The sequence below is a fragment of the Ruditapes philippinarum genome, unplaced genomic scaffold (genome assembly GCF_026571515.1).
Source record: "Ruditapes philippinarum isolate M1 unplaced genomic scaffold, ASM2657151v2 ctg3249_1_1_1_1, whole genome shotgun sequence".
Classification (NCBI taxonomy): domain Eukaryota; kingdom Metazoa; phylum Mollusca; class Bivalvia; order Venerida; family Veneridae; genus Ruditapes; species Ruditapes philippinarum.
Genome location: NW_026864970.1, coordinates 159,665 through 180,704, shown reverse-complemented (window position 1 = coordinate 180,704; position 21,040 = coordinate 159,665). Strand labels below are relative to the sequence as shown.

Genomic DNA, 21,040 nt, shown 5'->3' with positions numbered 1-21,040 from the left:
TGTTCACTATTTAGGGGAGAAAATGTGTAAGCGGCCAGATAGCTCAATCGCTACAGCCGCGGTACATTATTCTGTGGGTCACAGGTTTGAGTTCTGGTCAAGCTGAAAGTTTTTCTCATCCTGTTACTGCAAATAACCATGAGTTTAATTCACTATGCTCTGTAAACATCAGAAATTCAAGTACATGAATCAATATAGTGGGGAAAAAGGTTTAGGTTTAGAACTGTTTCATTATTACAGAGAAAATGTGTAGCCGGCCGATAGCTCAGTTGGTCTTCTGAAAGTCATGGGTTCGAGTCATGATCAGGCAGTTTCAGTCAGGGTTTAGAAGTGGTTTTTCAACTGACACATGTTTGATTCATTTAATAGATTGCATTTAATTTGAAATGGACAAAGGCAGTTTTGCTTGATACTTTTAAATCTACAAAAAGCATTTGGTACAGTTGATCACACTAAACTGCACATGAAGAAGTTCTTTTTTCTTCTTCTTCATCTCTTCAAGCATCTGCCATTGTAATGACATTCTTGCATGGTTCAAGTCTTATCTATGATAGCAGCTGGTGAATGTGGCTGGTACTCCTTCTCTCTGAATACCTATGGTGCCCCCCTGATGTTCATTTTAGGTCCTCTTTTATGTATGACATGTCTGCAACCCTAAGCAATAAGCTTTTATTATATGCACAGGCACAAGGTATCAGACCTGGGAAGAAAAATATTACCAGATTGATAAAAAAAACTGTGTTCATCTTAAAAGTGTCACAAACCAAAAAAAAATGTAAATGATGACCCCCTTTAAAAATATACTTTAAGTTAATAGTATATTTTTAAAGGGGGTCATTATTTACATTTTTTTTTTTGGTTTTTGACACTTTTAAGATGAACACAGATTTTTTTATTAATCTGGTCATATTTTTTCTTCCCAGGTGTGATACTTGTGCCTGTCATTATATGATGATGACTCAGGTATCCTTGTATCTGGTAAAGTAAATCTTAAGATTGGTTTATTGACTATAAATTGTCTTTGCATCTTGGCAAGACAGAGTCTATTCTTATTGGTTTAATTAAGTTTCAACATAAACTGGGCCAAGCCTCCAGGTCACATGAAATGGTACTGCTATAAAGTACACATCTTTTGTTAAGTATTTAGCACACCGTATTACCGGCGGCAGTGATGGCAGATCACTGCAGTGATGGCAGATATCTGAAAATTACCGATCGGTACAGGTAGGTTATAAATTTGGTTGGTTTAATTATATTACACAAATACGGCCCATATCATTGCTATAAAACTATTGTCCATTGAATGGAGATACTGTAAGGTAATTTTGGACTCGTTTTTTCCTGTTTTAAGACTATTTTGAGCAGGTTAAAAGTGACAGCCTTGGAAAAAATCCGTGAAAATGTCTGTTTTCTGTTCAAAATATCTCAAGTTTTAAGTAAATGGCAGGATTTCCTGTTATCAATATAGACGTTCATCCATTGGGGTCACGCAAGCCAAATATCTACCCCGTGAGTCTTTTCTTGAAAGTTTTACAGACGCTCAATCTTGTCCGGTCGAAGAAAAAATGCTGCCGTTGTAGGCAGATACATATTATAAATGCTGCCGTCGATGGCAGAAATACCATGAAAGTGGCTAACATTCTGACAGAAAATCAAGTTCAATCTTTTATCAATTCCTCTTTTCTTTGCGTCCTTTTAGTCGGAATTGAGACGTTAAACTATCATTTCTAATATTTTCTCAAGATAGAAAAGTTATTAATGCGGTGTGTGCATCGAAAAAAGCTTTTTAGCAACATGCAGTTACAATACAAAAAGTGATGATTTAGTACGACAAAATTTCACTATAAATAGAGAAATGAACATGAAAAACTTCATTTTTCTATGTTCATGCATGTGTGCTTGATCTGTTCATATGAATTGAAAGGTCAAAAAAGAGAAAAAGAATATAACAAATAAAAAAATTCTAGTTTTTTTTCCCTATAAATACAGGATTTCTTTTCATCTTGTGATATGAATCATCGAAAGGTTCATCTTTATAAATTGTCATGGTTACAACTAAAATGAATGAAAAAATACATAGTTAAATGGGAGCACGTGATGTTAGAACTGTTGTTAATAGTTTAGCATAGTAAATGTAATTCAAAGGCAAACTACAACGCTATTACAAACATGAAAATTTAAAGAAATGAATCCACGTTGTCGTGTTTTTCAAGAACTTGATAATATAGGAAAATATTTGAACTGTCAATAATATTATCTTTCCATTTTACATTAACACTGATACCAGTTGCGAGGTTAATAGTCTCCCCTTTATTACATCAATTTAATAATTTATAATCTGCGCCGATTAAGTAAATTTCAGCCTTTATTTGTCATAAAGCGATGAACATTATTACCTCGAGAAAATAATGTCATATGCTAGCAAATGAATATCCACTTACAGAAGTTACTTGCTGTAATATGCAATTGGCGTTATGTCTTAAAAGGGAGTGCGCTGCTAAACTTAAGATACATAATTATAGTATTGTATGCATGTAACTGACAGACACAACAGATCAAGCACACATGCATGAATATAGAAAAAATGAAGTTTTTCATGTTCGTTTCTCTATTTATAGTAAAATTTTGTGGTACTAAATCAAAACATTTTGTATTGTAACTGCATGTTGCTAATAAGCTTTTTTCGATGCACATACCGCATTAATGAAAAAAATCAAAAAATCTACAAAACAGCAATTTTCTTCAAAATTATATGTGAGGCCATGTTTTAACATGGAAAAAACGCGTTTTTGGGTAATTTCGTTTTTTTTCTTCATCATTTTCTGTTAACCCATTACCAGATATATACGCCTTTCTACGCCTGTTTCACCCCCCCCCTCCTTTTTTGCTTTCTCAAATGGTGAAAAAATGCCTTATTTAGGCCCCCAACACTTGTTTTTGTTTGATAAATGTTGTTTAAAAAATTGACCACTTTTTCGGCGCGGCCCCCACCCCCAACCAAAAGATACATCAGGGGGTTGCCAGAAGGGGGATGTGCCCCTTCTGTTTGGGGGGTTTGAAGAGGGGCTGAGTCCCCCTCATCGCCAAGAAAACTTTGGACTTGTGGGAGGCTAAAAATGACCCCAGGTCGATCACAAGGTAACGTGTAACCAATGCTGAAAAGCCTTTGACTCTATCTCAATCCATTGAGAAGTGGCAGCACTTTGAAATCAATTTTGATGGAAAAAATCAACGCAAAATAGTGATTTTTTGGCAATTTTGAGATGTCCCCTAGTTGCTATGGTAACAGGAAATTTCAGACTGAACATGTTGTTACAAAGGCAATGGTCCAGTCAACATTTGTGCCAAGTTTGATTAGTATTGAAGCAGTTTTTATAGTTTTATAGCAACTTGAACTTGTAACGGGAGACCTTTCAATGAAAACAGCCATTTTTCACAAGATGCTCATGGGGTAATGGGTTAATAACTTTTCTATCTTGAGAAAAATATTAGAAATGATAGTTTAACGTCTCAATTCCGACTAAAAGGACGCAAAGAAAAGAGGAATTGATAAAAGATTGAACTTGATTTTTCTGTCAGAATGTTAGCCACTTTCCTGGTATTTCTGCCATCGACGGCAGCATTTATAATATGTATCTGCCTACAACGGCAGCATTTTTTCTTCGACCGGACAAGATTGAGCGTCTGTAAAACTTTCAAGAAAAGACTCACGGGGTAGATATTTGGCTTGCGTGACCCCAATGGATGAACGTCTATATTTGATAAACAGGAAATCCTGCCATTTACTTAAAACTTGAGATATTTTGAACAGAAAACAGACATTTTCACGGATTTTTCTAAGGCTTTCACTTTTAACCTGCTCAAAATAGTCTGAAAACAGGAAAAAACGAGTCCAAAATTACCTTACAGTATCTCCATTCAATGGACAATAGTTTTATAGCAATGAAATGGGCCGTATTTGTGTAATATAATTAAACCAACCAAATTTATAACCTACCTGTATCGATCGGTAATTTTAAGATATCTGCCATCACTGCAGTGATCTGCCATCACTGCCGCCGGTAATACGGTGTGTTTAGGTGCAAACCTGGATCAAATTCTTTTGGCGTCGCCCTTTGATGCTTTGCATCAATGCTTTTCTTGTTTCATATCGCATCCATTTCTTCAATATTCATATACTACGAGAGTAAATTTGATGAATAATGACAATATGGGTTGGCAATTATGTTCATCTATTCATTTGCGTAATAGTTAAAATCTTCCATGAACTTCCATACTTGGACTGAGTTCTTTCACATGATGGCTGAGTGTTTGACGTGCCAGGATTTTAATAAATTTTTCGTTTTTTTAGTTTTTAATCATTTGATGCAGGTCTTGCCCAGAAATGTGTGTGAACAATTTCATGTCATTCGTTCCATTCGTTTTTTCAGAACAATCATTTTGATTGAGCAAAATGACTGCAAAACGAAACCCTTTTAACTCCAATGTCGTAAGGAATCGCAAAGAAAGAAAGAGAGAAAAAAAAAAACAAAAACAACAAACAAAAGACTGTTTTTAATTTAATGTTAAGTATCTAAGTAATCTTTGTGTATATCTTTATTTAAACTTTGTTTTTCTTTTCAAGTGCCCTAGTTGATCCATGTAAACATTACAACGTTTACATGTTTAGACCTTTGAACTTATGTGGAGTTCTGTTCAGGATTTGGATGATGTACACATATATCTGATGTGTTTTCAGATATCTTTGTTGTAGTAAAAAATGTAATTCAAGGACTTGAGCTACTTAAAAGATATTTCGAACTTCAAAAAACGAAATGTCTGTAGTTGTTTGAAGAACCAAATTGGATATGTACATCATGTACTTTTCGGGTATGTGATTATGAAATGTTTTTCATTATTTTGAAAATTAGCCTTTTCGCCAAATAATTTAGGTAGCAAGTAATCAAATGCTTTAGATAAGTTAATCGTTGACGCAAATGTTGATGTTTGTTTGATTTCTTTCCTATGAAAAGCAGCACACTGTATATCAAATAGAATGAAGAAGAATAAGAGAAATAAATCATCGGAATTTGCAAAATGTTGTATTAAATTTATTGTATTTGACCAAGTAAGTGAAATGAAAGAATTGTTTTATGCGTCGTAGACTGTTTAGATAATATTTAAAACCTATTTTGATCCAAACGAAGAGAAGAAAGAAAGCATAAAGAAAATAAAAGATAAACTGATAAAAGTTTATACTATACAATGAGATAAGGTCAATTGGTTTTTTTTATCCGGATTAGAAAATATAAAGTTTTCTAGAGAAACATTCTAATTTGTGATTCTATTCGGACCAATCCTCTTCCAGCGTCATTTTTATTAGCGTAATTTGAAGGTCATATCAAATTATATATAACTAAAAATATATATGTAGAATAAAGATGATAGCTTTCTGACTTGTAAGAATCCCAGGGTAGGTCCAAAATTGTTATTTCAAGGTTGGCAAATGGCAATGTAATAAAAGATAGCTACCAATAATCATGATTCTGAAGAAGAAAACTAAAAGGTCATTTTCTGGACATAAAACTGTCTTATCATCACAGATAATTGATAGGGTTTTACAATGAAGGCTTGCATAATATACGAGCATTGTTTATTTAATCAATAAGCCCGTGCCACATCTCCTATTTTTATATTTAATTACTTCTCATAAAGATAACGTTCATTTTCTATATTGCTTTCATTTGCCTCACATATTCCTCTCTAAGCAGCTATTGATCATGAACCGAGATAAAGATTCATTGTCATTATCACTCATTAAGTTTAATTGACAATTCACGTGCATTTGGCACGGTACATACATCGTTGGGGTTTACTCTAGCAGTTAATATCTACACGTTTGTCATGCCGCGAATAGATTGCGCTGATTTGTGGTAGTTGTGGGAGATTTTAATGCTAACTCGCCTTTGTTAATAACTTTGCAACTGATGATAAAATTTCCAAGCCTATTGCGTTATATTTTTCAGTACATACAGCTGTTTGCCATATAACGCGACCCGTTTGGCGAGGTTAATATGGCAGATTACCGTTTATACAAACCCATATAGCCTGTCACAAGTGTTGATAATAACACATTTATGAAATACACTGTCGTATTTGGTTTATTTAACTATCAAATTATCACTTATTGCAAAATGAATTTAGTTTAAAAAAATATAATTTTATCTATTTGTACTTTTTTAAAAGTGACACAATGCTCATTATTTAACTGTCAAACTAATATTTATTAGTTGCATGATTGCATGGTTGAAAATAGTCAAAATATATTCACCTGCTAAAGCTTGATTCTGAGATATTTTCTGGGTTAGTATCTCGCTTTTAGAGGCAAGATATTGCCCAGACACGAAAATAGCACAGTATCTCGTCGCGCAGTACAATTAGTTGGACAAGGTTAAAAAGAGTGACTATTATAATAATAATAATTATGGAAAAATTGATTTGTGAATTGACAAATGTTTTTGATAATATAGAAAAAACTTCCTAAGATATAATAAGACTGTCACACTCTTTTAAAATTAAACATTATTGATAATATGCGAAGGAAATTTATTAAGGCACGAATGTAATTGACTATTCAGATGACATGAGATGATATATAATTGGAAACAGAAAAGACAAAATACATGTGTATTAGGTTATTTTGAACTTAACCTGAACACCCACTATTTAATCTCTGATTGGCTAAATGTCACTATAAATTGATCATGCATGATAGATTCGTCTGTCAGTTCATTTTTGTAGACATGAAAACGAAACAAATTTAAAATGTAACTTTGAATTAGCAACCTTTTGACAATTCAAATCAATCAAACTTGACCCGTAACACGAGCATGAACTTTAATAAATTGAGAAATGATTAGTTAAACTTTCTATACATTAGAATGCGCAAGCAATATGCATCTGTCATTTATTTTGGATGTTTTACAAACTGTTTGAATAGTGTTTTGTACTGATAAATCTTTCGTTGTTTTTATAATCAATCACAACTGGTATATCATTTTATGCAATATACGCTGCATAAGTTTTAGGTGCTCTTGGATAAAATAACACAACATAGAAAAGGACAAAGTTAGTTTCATCCTCTGAAACCTAGTACTTATTATTTCTTTAAATACGAAGTATGTTAATTATATTAACAAATATATAATATTGTTCCCAAAAAGGATTCCAAAGTGTAAATAAAAGAAAAACATTACACTGACAAGGAAAAAAAATAAACGAATATAGATGTATATGAAATGTTATAAACCTCTACTTCTTAAAGAGTGTCTATACAGACCTATATAGGCATTTCTACTACTGATTCTACTGTATTGGATTTTTTCCTTTCACGGAAGGTCGTATCTCCGCAGTGACAGGAAAGCTGCTGTTATATTGATGTAGTTTTCTCTAATTTATAGAGTGTATGTGGAATTAAAAGTGGTTCACTATTTATTGGTTGTAAGGATAAAGCCGTCATGTGGTATTTTGTTTTCCGTGCAAATTTAACGGATTAAACGCTGTTGCTATAAAAGTAGGTATGTAGTTTAAAATTTAAAGTAGGATTTTATTGTGTCATGCTTACTAGGCTTACTAGTTTGTTTCTCAAACTGTGAGAATTATGTAAAAAAACAACAACATCTTGTATACTGTTACGAAAATCATTTCACTTTTGTGAAAAACTTTGTTTATTCACTTTTTTCGCTTAAAAGTAAACCATTTCTCTATGCTGGTAAAATGAACAAGTCAAGTCCAAGTGAAAGCAGGATTATATTTATTGCAGTAAATCAAAATAATGCATCATTTTATTCTCTATCAACAGTCAAAACCAAAGTAAAATCCTTAACAACTTCAACAAATACATTTCTGCAATTACTAACTAACTCAACTCAACCAACTCCAACTCACTCCAAAACTCCTCAAAAACTCCAAAACTAACTCAGCTAGAAAAATTCCCAGCTTATATACCCTTCTGTTTGCGCAGCTAGGGTGGTGTGCAAAAGTAGACTGTTGCGCGACCTCTTATTGCGCGACCTCTCCAGTTTTGCACACAACTCATTGCGCGACCTGAATGTTGCGCGACCTTTTAAAATGCTGACAATGCCTTAACAATGTTCAAAATGGCCTGCAACTGGTTCAGGTATACAGACTGTTGTACAATACAAACATTAGTACAAAAATACATAATAGTTATATAAATTTACATGTTTGAACACTCAATAGGATAATAATTATCTGTCCAATAATGCATCTTAATAGTGCAAAATATACTTGCAGTAATAAAGATATATGTACTATATATGGCTTATAAGACCAATACATTTACTACTGATTGACATTTCTATAAACTTATAATACTGACTGATAATTCATTAAACAACAGAAATATAATCTCTCCAGCTTTACAACATACAGCTCAACATTTGAACCAAGTAACCTGTACATAGATAAAGCAGGAAGGAATCCCATTCATAAAATCTGATATGACCAAATTATGCTTTGTTAACAACAATTGAGATGCTGAAGGGCTAAAAATAACTTAAACCTTGTACTTTTAGTCTGCGCGACCTCTTATTGCGCGACCTCTCCATATTTGGAACTAGCATGCCTGGGAAAGCTGATTCTGCGCGACCTTTCCTATTGCGCGACCTTAAGTGTCGCGCGACCTTTGTCTGCGCGACCTTTCCAAATTTGGAATGAGGTATGCTCATAATCTAAAAATAACTGAGCTGTGCCAATATTCTGGACTGTTAATGACTCAATTGTTTTACAACAAAAATGAGTAAAAGTTAACATAAACATTTTAACCAGCTTAGAAATATTGTCCAGATTTACCATCCTAAAAGAATACTCTTCTAGTAAAAGATTAGTTTCAAATTTCATAACACTCTCCCACCTTTGGACTTTGCTTACTCCGGAAGCAAAAACAATTAATTTACATATGTTAAGTTTTTAAATTTGAAGCAAACTTTGAAAACTCTTGTTAAGTGAAATTGAAATAAAAATAAAAGAATAATATTGGTACTAAACAATACATGTGAAAAACTACTAAGTGTTACTAAACAATACATGTGAAAAACTACTAAGTGTTATATGATATTATGCAGATTAACATAAGCAAAACTAAACAAATTAACAAATAAGCATAATGGATTTTTATGAAATATAAAACATAAGTATTCTACTGTTCAATTAGATAAAATCCCATAACAGTTTTCCCTGTCTCTTCAATTTAATTCACAATCTCCAACACACTTTTGTTAAGTTCAGTAAGACATTTTAGAAAGTCACTCATTGCTTGTTTTTTTTCTGTTTGAATATGTTTAATTTCTTTTTGAATGTGCGAAGTTAAAGTTCTTTGATAGTCTTGAATGCAAGCTGCACTATTGTTTATTTCTTCCTGTAATATTAATTGTGTTTTATTTACTTCTTGTGTTAATATGTCAATTTTCTTTTCAATGTTTTCCAAACGTTTTTCAACTGATATTTCGCTACATGATTTAGTGTGAGTCACTTTCTGCCTCTTGGTCGGATGTGGAATGTCCTCATCATTAGATATTACTTCGTAACTGTCCATGTCACCAACAGCACAGTTATTATTCAAAGTTGTTTTTCCAGAAATGCTGGTACTAGTAAGTGTTGGTAAATGATTAATCATTGTGCTAGATAAAGTACTAGTTATTGTAGATGTTGAACAAGCCATTGTTGTCTGAGTGGGTACTGTTTGAATCTGAGGAACAGTACTGGTAGCACAAGCCATTGTTGTCTGAGTGAGTACTGTTTGAATCTGAGGAACAGTACTGGTAGCACAAGTCATTGTTGTCTGAGTGAGTACTGTTTGAATCTGAGGAACAGTACTTGTAGTATCACTTTGGCAGATGCGTTCAAAGAAATTGTCACATTGTTTTACATCCATACTTTTATTTGAGTTTATTTTTGAAATAGATTTACAGTTACCATTTATTATATGCCTTTGTAATGATGATTTTATTGTATAAAAACGACCACAGTGTTCACACTTAAACATAATAACATAACTGTTTCAAATGTTTCAAGGCACTTTTTACAGTGTTCACACTTAAACATAATAACATAACTGTTTCAAATGTTTCAAGGCACTTTTTTTTCTTATTTAAATTCTTTTCTTCTTTTGTCTTGTGACATAGAAATATTATTCAAATATATTAGAACACAGCATATAAAAATAACTCTCAATCCGTATTTGCTTCAATCCGTATTAGCAAATAACATATAAAAGCTGCACAACTTAATTTTTTAAAGAATTCAAACAATATAATTACAGTTTAAAATGGAACCAAAGCACATTTGCAAATACTTTCGTGGGCTGTCATTTACCCTTTTATATAAGCTGACCCAAACCTGTGACTCAATTCCAGGGTTGCAAAATTCTAGGTTTGACATTCTACTTTAGGTTATCATAGCAAAGCCTGTCTGGATGTCTCCTGCATCTTTCTCCTCTCCGGGGACTGACATCCTTATTGTTATTTATTGGTGTAAATAAAGTGTTGTTCTTTTTTAATGTTTTAGTTGTTGTAAGCTGTTTTTGCAGGCCTACAACCCATTGTGGTATAGTTGTACACTGATATTTCTTAAGCCTGTCATGATGGACAATTTTTTGGTTTTGATTTTGAGGATCCTGTTATTTCAAATAACAAGTCACTGATTTTTCTTGTTATTACAAATGGTCCCTTCCAAACTTCAGCCTTTAACTTAGGGCTTTTCCCGACAATTCTTGATGAATCAAGACAGTAAACAACATCCCCAACATTATAATTATTCATGGAAATTCTTGTATCATAGTCACGTTTTTTGTCTTTGTGAAGATTTACTCAAATTCTCTCGAACAATACTGTATATCCTTGAAAACTTCTCATTTAAACCAACTACATAGTCAGTATAATTCTCAAAGTTTTCAGACTGACAAGAATGTCCTACTAGAAAATTTACTGGTAAGTTAAACTCTCTTCCAAACATTAACATGTTAGGTGTATATTGAGTACTTTCATGGACACTTGATCTGTAGGCACTAGTCATTATGGGCAAGTACAAATCCCAATTTGTTTGTTCTTTATTCACATAAGTAGTAATAAGGTTAAGCAATGACTGATTAAAGCGTTCCACCATACCATTAGAAGATGCTCTGTATGGTGTACATCTTGTTTGATTTATTTCTAGTAAACAACACATTTGTCTAAATAATTCAGACTGAAAATTCTTTCCTTGATCTGAATGTAAGTCCAGCGGTAATCCAAATCTACAGAAATACTCGAACACTATCTTATTTGCAACTGTTTCAGCACGTTGGTCCGTATAGCGTAACATTCAACATATTTCGTAAAATTGTCCATAACGACTAAAATGTACCTATTTTTTGCTCTCTGAAATGGGAAACGGACCCAAAATATCTGTTGAAACTCTGTCCATAGGAAATCCAACATAATATTCCTGTAATGGTGCCTTAGCTTTCTTATTTGGTTTCTTTCTGGCTCCACAGAAAGCACATTTGTTTAATCCATAGTTTCACAGAAGATGACATTTTATACCAGTAAAAGTTCATTTTTATTTTTTGCCAGTGTTTTCTTGACCCCTAAATGTCCAGATAGAATAGCATTATGTGAAGCTTTAATAACTTGATTACGTAAAAGTGATGGTAACACGAGTTGATCATAACTGGTAACATTATCTGTTTGAATAAACTTCCTAAACAAAATTCCATCTTTAAGATACAACTGAGACCACTGCAACCATAAACTTCTTGTCGCTGGGCTTTCAGCGGCAACTTTGTCACGTGGCGGTCTAATATCAGAACTAGACAGCCAAAATAAGATTTTGCCTATATCACTGTCTTCTTTCTGCATTTTTATAAGTTCACTTGTGGTATACGAACCTACCCAATTTGAGAACTATACACTTTTTCAGAAGAAATGTCACCATTTGGGTACAGACCCCCTGCATGTGATGTCTGTGCCATATCCTTCTCTTTGGGTGGCATCACTTAAATCAATGTTATCAGTAGCACCAGACTTAGGCGCACGTTTCTTCTCCGTTGCCCTAAGTCTTCTCACAGAAAACAAATTTCTCACAACCACGAAATTTCTGTTCAATTTGCCTGAGAAACGCTCCCAGATACAACGCAAAAAACAAACAGAAAATTCAGCACTGATGAAGAACAGTCCCTAATTAAGTCGGCAGGAACACCTTTTCCTCTGACTCGCTTGACTTTCTTAGACACCAGTGGAACCACATCATCAAAAAATCTGCAAGTTCCGACCACTGTTCATGCTTTTTCACACATTCTTTTACAACCTCCACACGGAAGCTCACTTAGAATAGAGTGACCACTATAACAAGTACACGAACAAGGGTCACACGGAATCCTCGACAAAAAGTCAGCATTTGCATGCTTAGTTCCCTTGCGATGCTCTAGCTTAAAGTCATATTGTGATAGCACTTCAAGCCATCTAGCCATCTGATTTTCTGGTTCTTTGAAGGACATAATCCATCTTAATGAAGAATGATCACTTCTCACTAAGAACGAACGTCCTAACAAATACTGTTTAAACATAGTAACAAATGTAACAACTGCCAACAGTTCCCGACGTGTTACACAATAGCGTCTTTGAGCCTTATTCAAGCTTTTGCTCGCATATGCTATTGGCTTCTCGATACACTGTCAAGTTTTTCACTAAACTGCATTTGTGACAAAACTCCTCCTATACCGAAATTCGACGCATCGCAATCAAGTATGAATAATCCATCATCTTGAGGGTATGCCATGACTTCATCACCAGTCAATGCACTGCGTAAATCGTCGAAACTTTTCTGACATTCATCAGACCATTCGAATGGTTGTCCGGCCTCCAACAACCTATTTAATGGCCTAGCTCTTGTGGAAAAATCACGAATATATATCCTGTAGTATGAACAAAGACCAAGAAAGGATCGCAGAGTTGTTAAATCGTACGGCCTTTCCCAATTTGCAATACAACTAACTTTAGACTTTTGAGGGCTTATTCCCTCCTTACTAACTACATGTCCTAAGAATGACACTTCAGTTTTTAACAGAAAACATTTGCTTGGCTTCAGTTTCATTCCACACTCACACAAACGCGTTAAAACTGAATCAAGCCTATCTAAATGTTCTTCAAATGTGCGGCCAAAAATGATCAAATCGTCAAGGTATATCAGCAAAATTTCCCACTGAAGACCTCTCATTACTAATTCCATACATCGTTGGAAGGTTGACGGTGCATTACATAATCCAAACGGCATTACCAAATATTCAAATAAACCGAATTTTGTAGTGAAGGCTGTCTTTGGTCGATCAGCCTCATCAACTTCAATCTGATAATAGGCTGACAAAATATCCAAGCACGAAAAAATATGATGATCCCCCTAAACTTTCCAAACAATCACTAATATTAGGTAAGGGGTATGCATCTTTTTCTGTTACGTTGTTAAGCTGACGATAATCCACACAAGGTCGTGTTGTTCCATCACGTTTCCTGACATATACTAATGGTGACGCCCAAGGAGAATTACTTTCCTGAATAACATTGGCCGCTAACTGATCTTTAATTATTTTCTCTTCTTCATTTGCGAAAGCTTTTGGTGGGCGCCTAGGGCGTTGCTTAATAGGCTTTGCTGCCCCAGTATTGATGTTGTGCTTTATTACAGATGTACGACCTAAATCATTTGGTGACTTTGCAAACACATTTGAATGCTTAATCAAAAGATTCTTAAGTTTCACTCTTTGATCATAATTAAGATTTTTCACTGAATTTTCATAAAGCTCATTTAAATGAGATGGAAGCTTTGAGTCACACTTTTCATAAACAAAACACTCATTTTTCTCACAAAAACTAACTTTTTTCAGCATTCTCAATATATCCAAGAGTAGTATTAGCTTCAATTTTTACATTTTCATTGCTAATATTCATTAAACGAATTGGAACACAACCATTTTTAGAATGAGGGTTGACCAGCGTATGGCCAACAATTAAGCTATTTTCACTATCATCACCTGTTTTTAATGGCGTAACAATTCCAAACTTGGTATCAATTTTGCCGCCAGAACAACTACCTTCTATTATCACTTCACTATTTGCTGGTACAATGACTGACTTTGAACTTTTGACACGCATCACTTTGAAAACTGAAGATTCCATCAACGTAGGATACTTCTTTCCATTTAGACGCAAACCATTTTCTGCACTTAACACAAAATTATTTTCTTGTAGAAAATCAAGACCTAAAAGACCATCTTCTTGAATTGGTGCAATAAACACATTGAACTTAAATATATCCTTATGAATTTTAAAACTCATCACAGTTTTACCTAAAATAGGGAGATACCCTTCATTTGCAACTTCAAGCTTAAAATTTGGATCAATTTTCTCCAATGATGGACGAATATCAGAAGGCACACTATGATAGATATTAGAAGAAACAATAGTAACAACTGCTTCAGTATCTACTACTAAATTTGCACTGATATCACCAAATTTCACAGGTAATAACAAAGATAATCCATTGCAGGTATCATTAAAATGAATTTTTATCACTTTTTCACTATGATTTTGGACTAACGCAAGGCCGTCTGCCTTAGTCCCACCTAGTTTTCCGCTTTATTTTTATCACTCTGCTGACTCGTGCAATCACGTGCATAATGACCTAAATTATGACACTTATAACACTCAACAGTAGATAAATCCCTTCTTTTGAATTTTTCTGGCTGCAAATCTTGCTTTTTAATGGCAGACAGAATTTCATCAAATTTTTTATCTATTTCTTTCTTGAAAGACAAAAACTGCTCTTGAGAAACATTGTTGTTCCCTTGTCGAACCATTCGAACTTTGGTGTTGGCCTTTGTTTCGTCCTTCAAACTATAGTACGTCTCCAGAATCTCACGTGCATTTTCGATACTGCTAGGATCCTTCATCCCTATAGCCAGAGCCATCTGGGAGTCACCCAGACCTCTAATAAAATGCCGTAAACAAATTGTACCAATAGTATGATCATCTGCAGTTGGATAGCCCTTTCGAACCAGACGCTTTATATCTGCAACATACTCCACGAGTTTTTCCCTTGAGTGAAGCTTGACATTTTCGAGCTCCATCAGATAAGAGGCAGTAGAACGTCTTTCTACAAATCTTGCTGCTAGACATTGCTCAAGCTGTTTGTAAGATTGTTGAGTTTCAGGACTGACCTGGTTGAATACAAACTCTGCTGCATCGTCCCTCAGACTATTCAGCAAGCGAAATGCCCTCTCTTTATCACTCCATTGGCATGTCTCGGCCAACACAGCAAATTGACGTATGAATGCAGTGTATGATGTTTTACCATCAAAAAGAACCTGATTTGGTAGTGGAACATTATAATCCCGAGAATTTCTTTGGTTACTTTCTCTTAATGCAATGTTCTGCAGGCGACTAAGTTCAACATCTCTTGATTGTAAAATATTTTGCAATTCATCAATTTCATTTGTCAATACTTGGATTTGTCTGTCTCTATTCATCTGAGTTGTATGATATAGACTGTTCAAATTTTCCTTATCTCTTCTAAATTGTTCATTTTCACTTTCTATAATTTCTTGTAATCCAGCTTTTTTCAGTTTGTTAAAATTTTGACAGTTTCATTTAATTTCTCAATATTTGCCAATGCATCAGTTAAATTAGCTTGTAAATCATCATTTTCATCAATTTTTCTGGAAAGTTGTTGACGTAAATCCATTGTTAGTTCTGAATTTTCAAGACGTGATGCTGATGCAGATCTAGCAGATTTCTTAGGTCCCATATTACTGACTTTCTTCTAAAACCTGAGTGTCATCGTCTAACATAGAAGCACGTAATTTTGCATTATATGATTTTAATTCACTGATTTCATTATTTTTCAATTCTAAAATTTCCTTCACTTTGTTACAATAATCACTAAATGCACTTGTTAGATTTTCACTATGACTAACTAGTTCTTTGGAGATATTTCCTATTTCTAAACAGCACAAAGAAACAGTCTGACGCAATGATTCTAATTCCTTTTCCATTTTGTAAGTCCATTACACTCAAAAGTAGAAAATTTCAAAGTCTTTATTCCTGCGCTGAAGCATGTTAAAGTCTTTATCCCACCGCTGCCACCAGTGTTACGAAAATCATTTCACTTTTGTGAAAAACTTTGTTTATTCACTTTTTTCGCTTAAAAGTAAACCATTTCTCTATGCTGGTAAAATGAACAAGTCAAGTCCAAGTGAAAGCAGGATTATATTTATTGCAGTAAATCAAAATAATGCATCATTTTATTCTCTATCAACAGTCAAAACCAAAGTAAAATCCTTAACAACTTCAACAAATACATTTCTGCAATTACTAACTAACTCAACTCAACCAACTCCAACTCACTCCAAAACTCCTCAAAAACTCCAAAACTAACTCAGCTAGAAAAGTTCCCAGCTTATATACCCTTCTGTTTGCGCAGCTAGGGTGGTGTGCAAAAGTAGACTGTTGCGCGACCTCTTATTGCGCGACCTCTCCAGTTTTGCACACAACTCATTGCGCGACCTGAATGTTGCGCGACCTTTTAAAATGCTGACAATGCCTTAACAATGTTCAAAATGGCCTGCAACTGGTTCAGGTATACAGACTGTTGTACAATACAAACATTAGTACAAAAATACATAATAGTTATATAAATTTACATGTTTGAACACTCAATAGGATAATAATTATCTGTCCAATAATGCATCTTAATAGTGCAAAATATACTTGCAGTAATAAAGATATATGTACTATATATGGCTTATAAGACCAATACATTTACTACTGATTGACATTTCTATAAACTTATAATACTGACTGATAATTCATTAAACAACAGAAATATAATCTCTCCAGCTTTACAACATACAGCTCAACATTTGAACCAAGTAACCTGTACATAGATAAAGCAGGAAGGAATCCCATTCATAAAATCTGATATGACCAAATTATGCTTTGTTAACAACAATTGAGATGCTGAAGGGCTAAAAATAACTTAAACCTTGTACTTTTAGTCTGCGCGACCTCTTATTGCGCGACCTCTCCATATTTGGAACTAGCATGCCTGGGAAAGCTGATTCTGCGCGACCTTTCCTATTGCGCGACCTTAAGTGTCGCGCGACCTTTGTCTGCGCGACCTTTCCAAATTTGGAATGAGGTATGCTCATAATCTAAAAATAACTGAGCTGTGCCAATATTCTGGACTGTTAATGACTCAATTGTTTTACAACAAAAATGAGTAAAAGTTAACATAAACATTTTAACCAGCTTAGAAATATTGTCCAGATTTACCATCCTAAAAGAATACTCTTCTAGTAAAAGATTAGTTTCAAATTTCATAACACTACAAATCATTTTGGCTTTGCTTTTTCTCTGCAACGATTTGATATTTCAATCACGTTTTGGCGCGTTGATTGGTCATGTCGCCAAAAAAAGATACATATATAATTAGTATTTTAGCGCTTATTTTAATGTGATCATAAAGACAACTCCTTCAATTTTCCACCAAATTTCAAAATCTTGGTACAAAATGGTAAATAATTGCTTACGCTTAAAGGAAACAAAACTGTCATTACAATGATTTCAAGTAATAAGTAGATATTTAATCTCGAAGTCACCGAATTTAACACACAATTAATTAATAATGATGTGTCAATTTGAGTGTGTTGTTATGATAAAAGATGGGTTAGCGATTTATTTTTAAAATTTACTGATCGTTTTGATTTGCCTGTCATAATTCCATTCAAACATGATTTATGACTGATTATAAACACTCATTAGTTTTTAATTAACAGCACTGTACAGAAGTAGCACTTTTTATTGATTTTGAAAAAAAAGCGCTTTCTTAGAGATGATACCTTATTTTATATAACAGAATGTTAAAAGTTCTCAACAGTTATCACATTTATAGTATTTATTAAAATAGACATGACCGTGTTAGTTTAATACCAGTTCTATTAAAATAACCTTATGTTAAACGAAATTCAATGCCCCTATGTTCTATTTTCGTGAACTTTTTTTTCAAGCATATTTCACCCTTGTGAAACATGTACTGTAACATTTAAATACATGTGTCAGCTTAGCATAGATACTTTCAGAGACGACATTTATTTTCTTTTTCTCATCTCATTAACTAGTTATTTTTGCGTAAAAAAGTGATATTAAGTTATTTATTTAAACGTATATTTTTCGTATCAGCTTGTCATTTTATCAGCGGTATTAAGTCATTGCGCGACGGATCAAGTACATTTATTGCACACATTTATAGTCTAATTAATGTACAACTGGACAGGAATACTAAACTACTACAAGTACAGTATCTATTACTTAATATGTCATATCATTTGTTTTCAGACATGCGCAAAAATGACCTTATTAGCTTTATGTCAGTTTTTATTATTTACCTTTTATCTTTGCAGAGTGTTGGATTTTACACAAGAAATAAAGTGATTCAGTTAAATGGACTTTTCTATACATACATAAGGTATGGCGTAGTCACATTAAGATTTCACATTTATTGTATCATACATTAAATGAAGATGCGCAATAAGAAACTGCAATGCATTTTAAAATCCACTTATTAATAATATTAGTGTGAAAGCATTTCTATAGTTAAATGCAAACTTACCCTATTTTTGGTAAAGTCAATGACCATCATCATGTTATTAATTATCTTATTGATAGGTGCTTTTTCAGTATTATAATTTGCTCATAGCGACTGTCAGCCAATTGATACATGTAGGGCTAGGGCTATCTCGTTCCATTCATTTTCCTAAAATACCATGTGAAAATATTAAAATATGATAAACAAGATCAACAAGGAAAGGCGGCGTTCAGTGAACGCAGCTCCCACAAGACGTGTCCATCTTTTTGGAATATATTTTTTATATTCTTCGAAGATATCTTGAAAATATGAAAACGCGTGTAAAATTAAGACATATCCATCTTGATGGAGATATTTTTATATTATTCAAAGATATCTTAAAAATATGAAAAGGTGGCGATGTTGTTGACGTACAAATTATAAGACGTGCGGAATTGATTCATTGGTTTAAATTATACTTGGCAAGCTGTCAGACAAGATGCTGTAATTTAACGCATAAATGCAAACCCGCCTCATCGATAAATGATTACAGTTGTTTCTGAATTTGTCATATTTTTCACCTAAAATGTTTCCATATTCCATTGTTGCACCTTGTGGTTGAGGGGTTGCCTTCTCAGGTAAAGGCATCAGAATTGCAGCGACTGTTTACCCTCTGTGATCATAAGCGGCGACAAATGGGTTGAAATGAGTCTATGCATCTCTTACCTCCAGCAGATGAGGTGTTTTTTACCCTTGGTGTTGCTTAAAGTTTTTAACACCCGAGGTTAGCCAAAATCATCGTTCCTGTTTCGGCTTCATATGACCTATACTATATTGTTGTGCCGAAAATCCAAACCAAAAAATAATGTTCCACAGTCAGTCTATGCACGACTCTATATGTACCCGCCCTTTATAGTTGAGGGCACTAAATATTCTTTTTTTGTGTTATTTTTTTCACCCGTAAACAATTAATTGCTTACCTGAACTTGCTCAGTGGCTTGAATATCAGCTGCAACTACTGTATTCTGACTTTAATCTATTGGTTTTCTGTCAAGGCTCAGTTTTATTGCTTCAGATAGAGCAGTAAATTCTGATTATATTTTAATTATTCATATCATTATGCTTATATACCATGCATTTCATATCATTTATTAATAGCATTTCCCCAAAGCATGTCAGTATTAATTTTCTACTCGGTAATTCCATTTTCGTATTATGCAATTTTATCGTGTTTTTATTAAAACTTAACCGCTAAGGTAATGTTGAACCACATCAAAGATGTATGAATTATCTAAAACACTGGCAAGCATGTTCGACATAATGAATTATTTATTCCAGGTTATTGTTATCAGGACAAGTGCATTTGAATTATGTTTGTCTTTAAAAACAATAACTTCTAAAGGAATGGTTCATGTAAATGCTTATATATTACTTTTAGTTAAATCACGAAACAGTACAAGCTCTTTAATAATTATTATCGGATTAAATATCTTTTTCATGAAAACAATTATCATCATTATACATGTAAGTAACATATGAAAGACATGAAAATGTAACGAAGTCAACATATGAAAAAGAATCAATCTTTTCGTTCGCTTTTCTACACAGACACTTCTTCAACAGCAATGGGACAATTTTGTATTTCAAAGCTGTTCTTCTGTAGTCTGCAAGGCTTCTGTTCCGATGGAATGTTTTTAAGCGTCATAGATTAAGAACAAGTTTATCTTAATGAATTATGTCGAGTCTTCGTTTTGTTTGCTCTATTTTAACCTCTCTGACTCTATTCAGATTGAATTCTTATAATCAATTACGAATGTAATTAAGGATAACAGATGTCGATAACTACTTCCCTGTCATCTCTTTATATAACTTGAACTACTTTGGCGCAACATATTGAACAAATAGAGCTGAAAACTAAACAAATATTACAAACAGCAGCCGTATTTGCTGTAATATAAGACGTCCCTGGAGTCAGTAGATTACCACATTACAATTGTTACAGTTAATTAAATAACATGACAAGTTAAATGAACTTTGACCTTTATGTTATATTTCTTTTCCTTATTTGCTAGTATTACAAATTATTGAACAAATTGCAGTCTATAAGCCAAAGAAAAAAAACGGATGCAAAGACAAAAATTATTATATGCAATCTTGAAAGGTCTTGAAAGTTTAAACTATTATTTTTTTCATATCGTTATAATTAAAATATATTGTATGATGTCTGTCTTATTCTTTACACTGTAATGTGATTTTTTTACTTGTATTTTCTTTTATAGCCTCTAGTATAAGAATCGTCATATGTATGTCTTTAAAAATGTGATGTTTATATGTTTATAAATTGTTAAGAAACAGAATAGATAAATAAATGAATGAATGAATGAATGAA

At 33.4% G+C, this 21,040-nt stretch overlaps 1 protein-coding gene across 3 annotated transcripts in view; it reads left to right on the top strand.

The window, feature by feature from the left end:
* Window positions 1-21,040, top strand: part of LOC132727446 (uncharacterized) — a 107,552-nt gene that overhangs the window by 23,749 nt on the left and 62,763 nt on the right. For all 3 annotated transcript variants that reach the window (XM_060712968.1, XM_060712967.1, XM_060712969.1), the window contains exon 2: window positions 18,488-18,552. The gene's annotated coding sequence lies outside the window, so the exon portion shown is untranslated. The remainder of the gene's footprint in view (window positions 1-18,487; window positions 18,553-21,040) is intronic.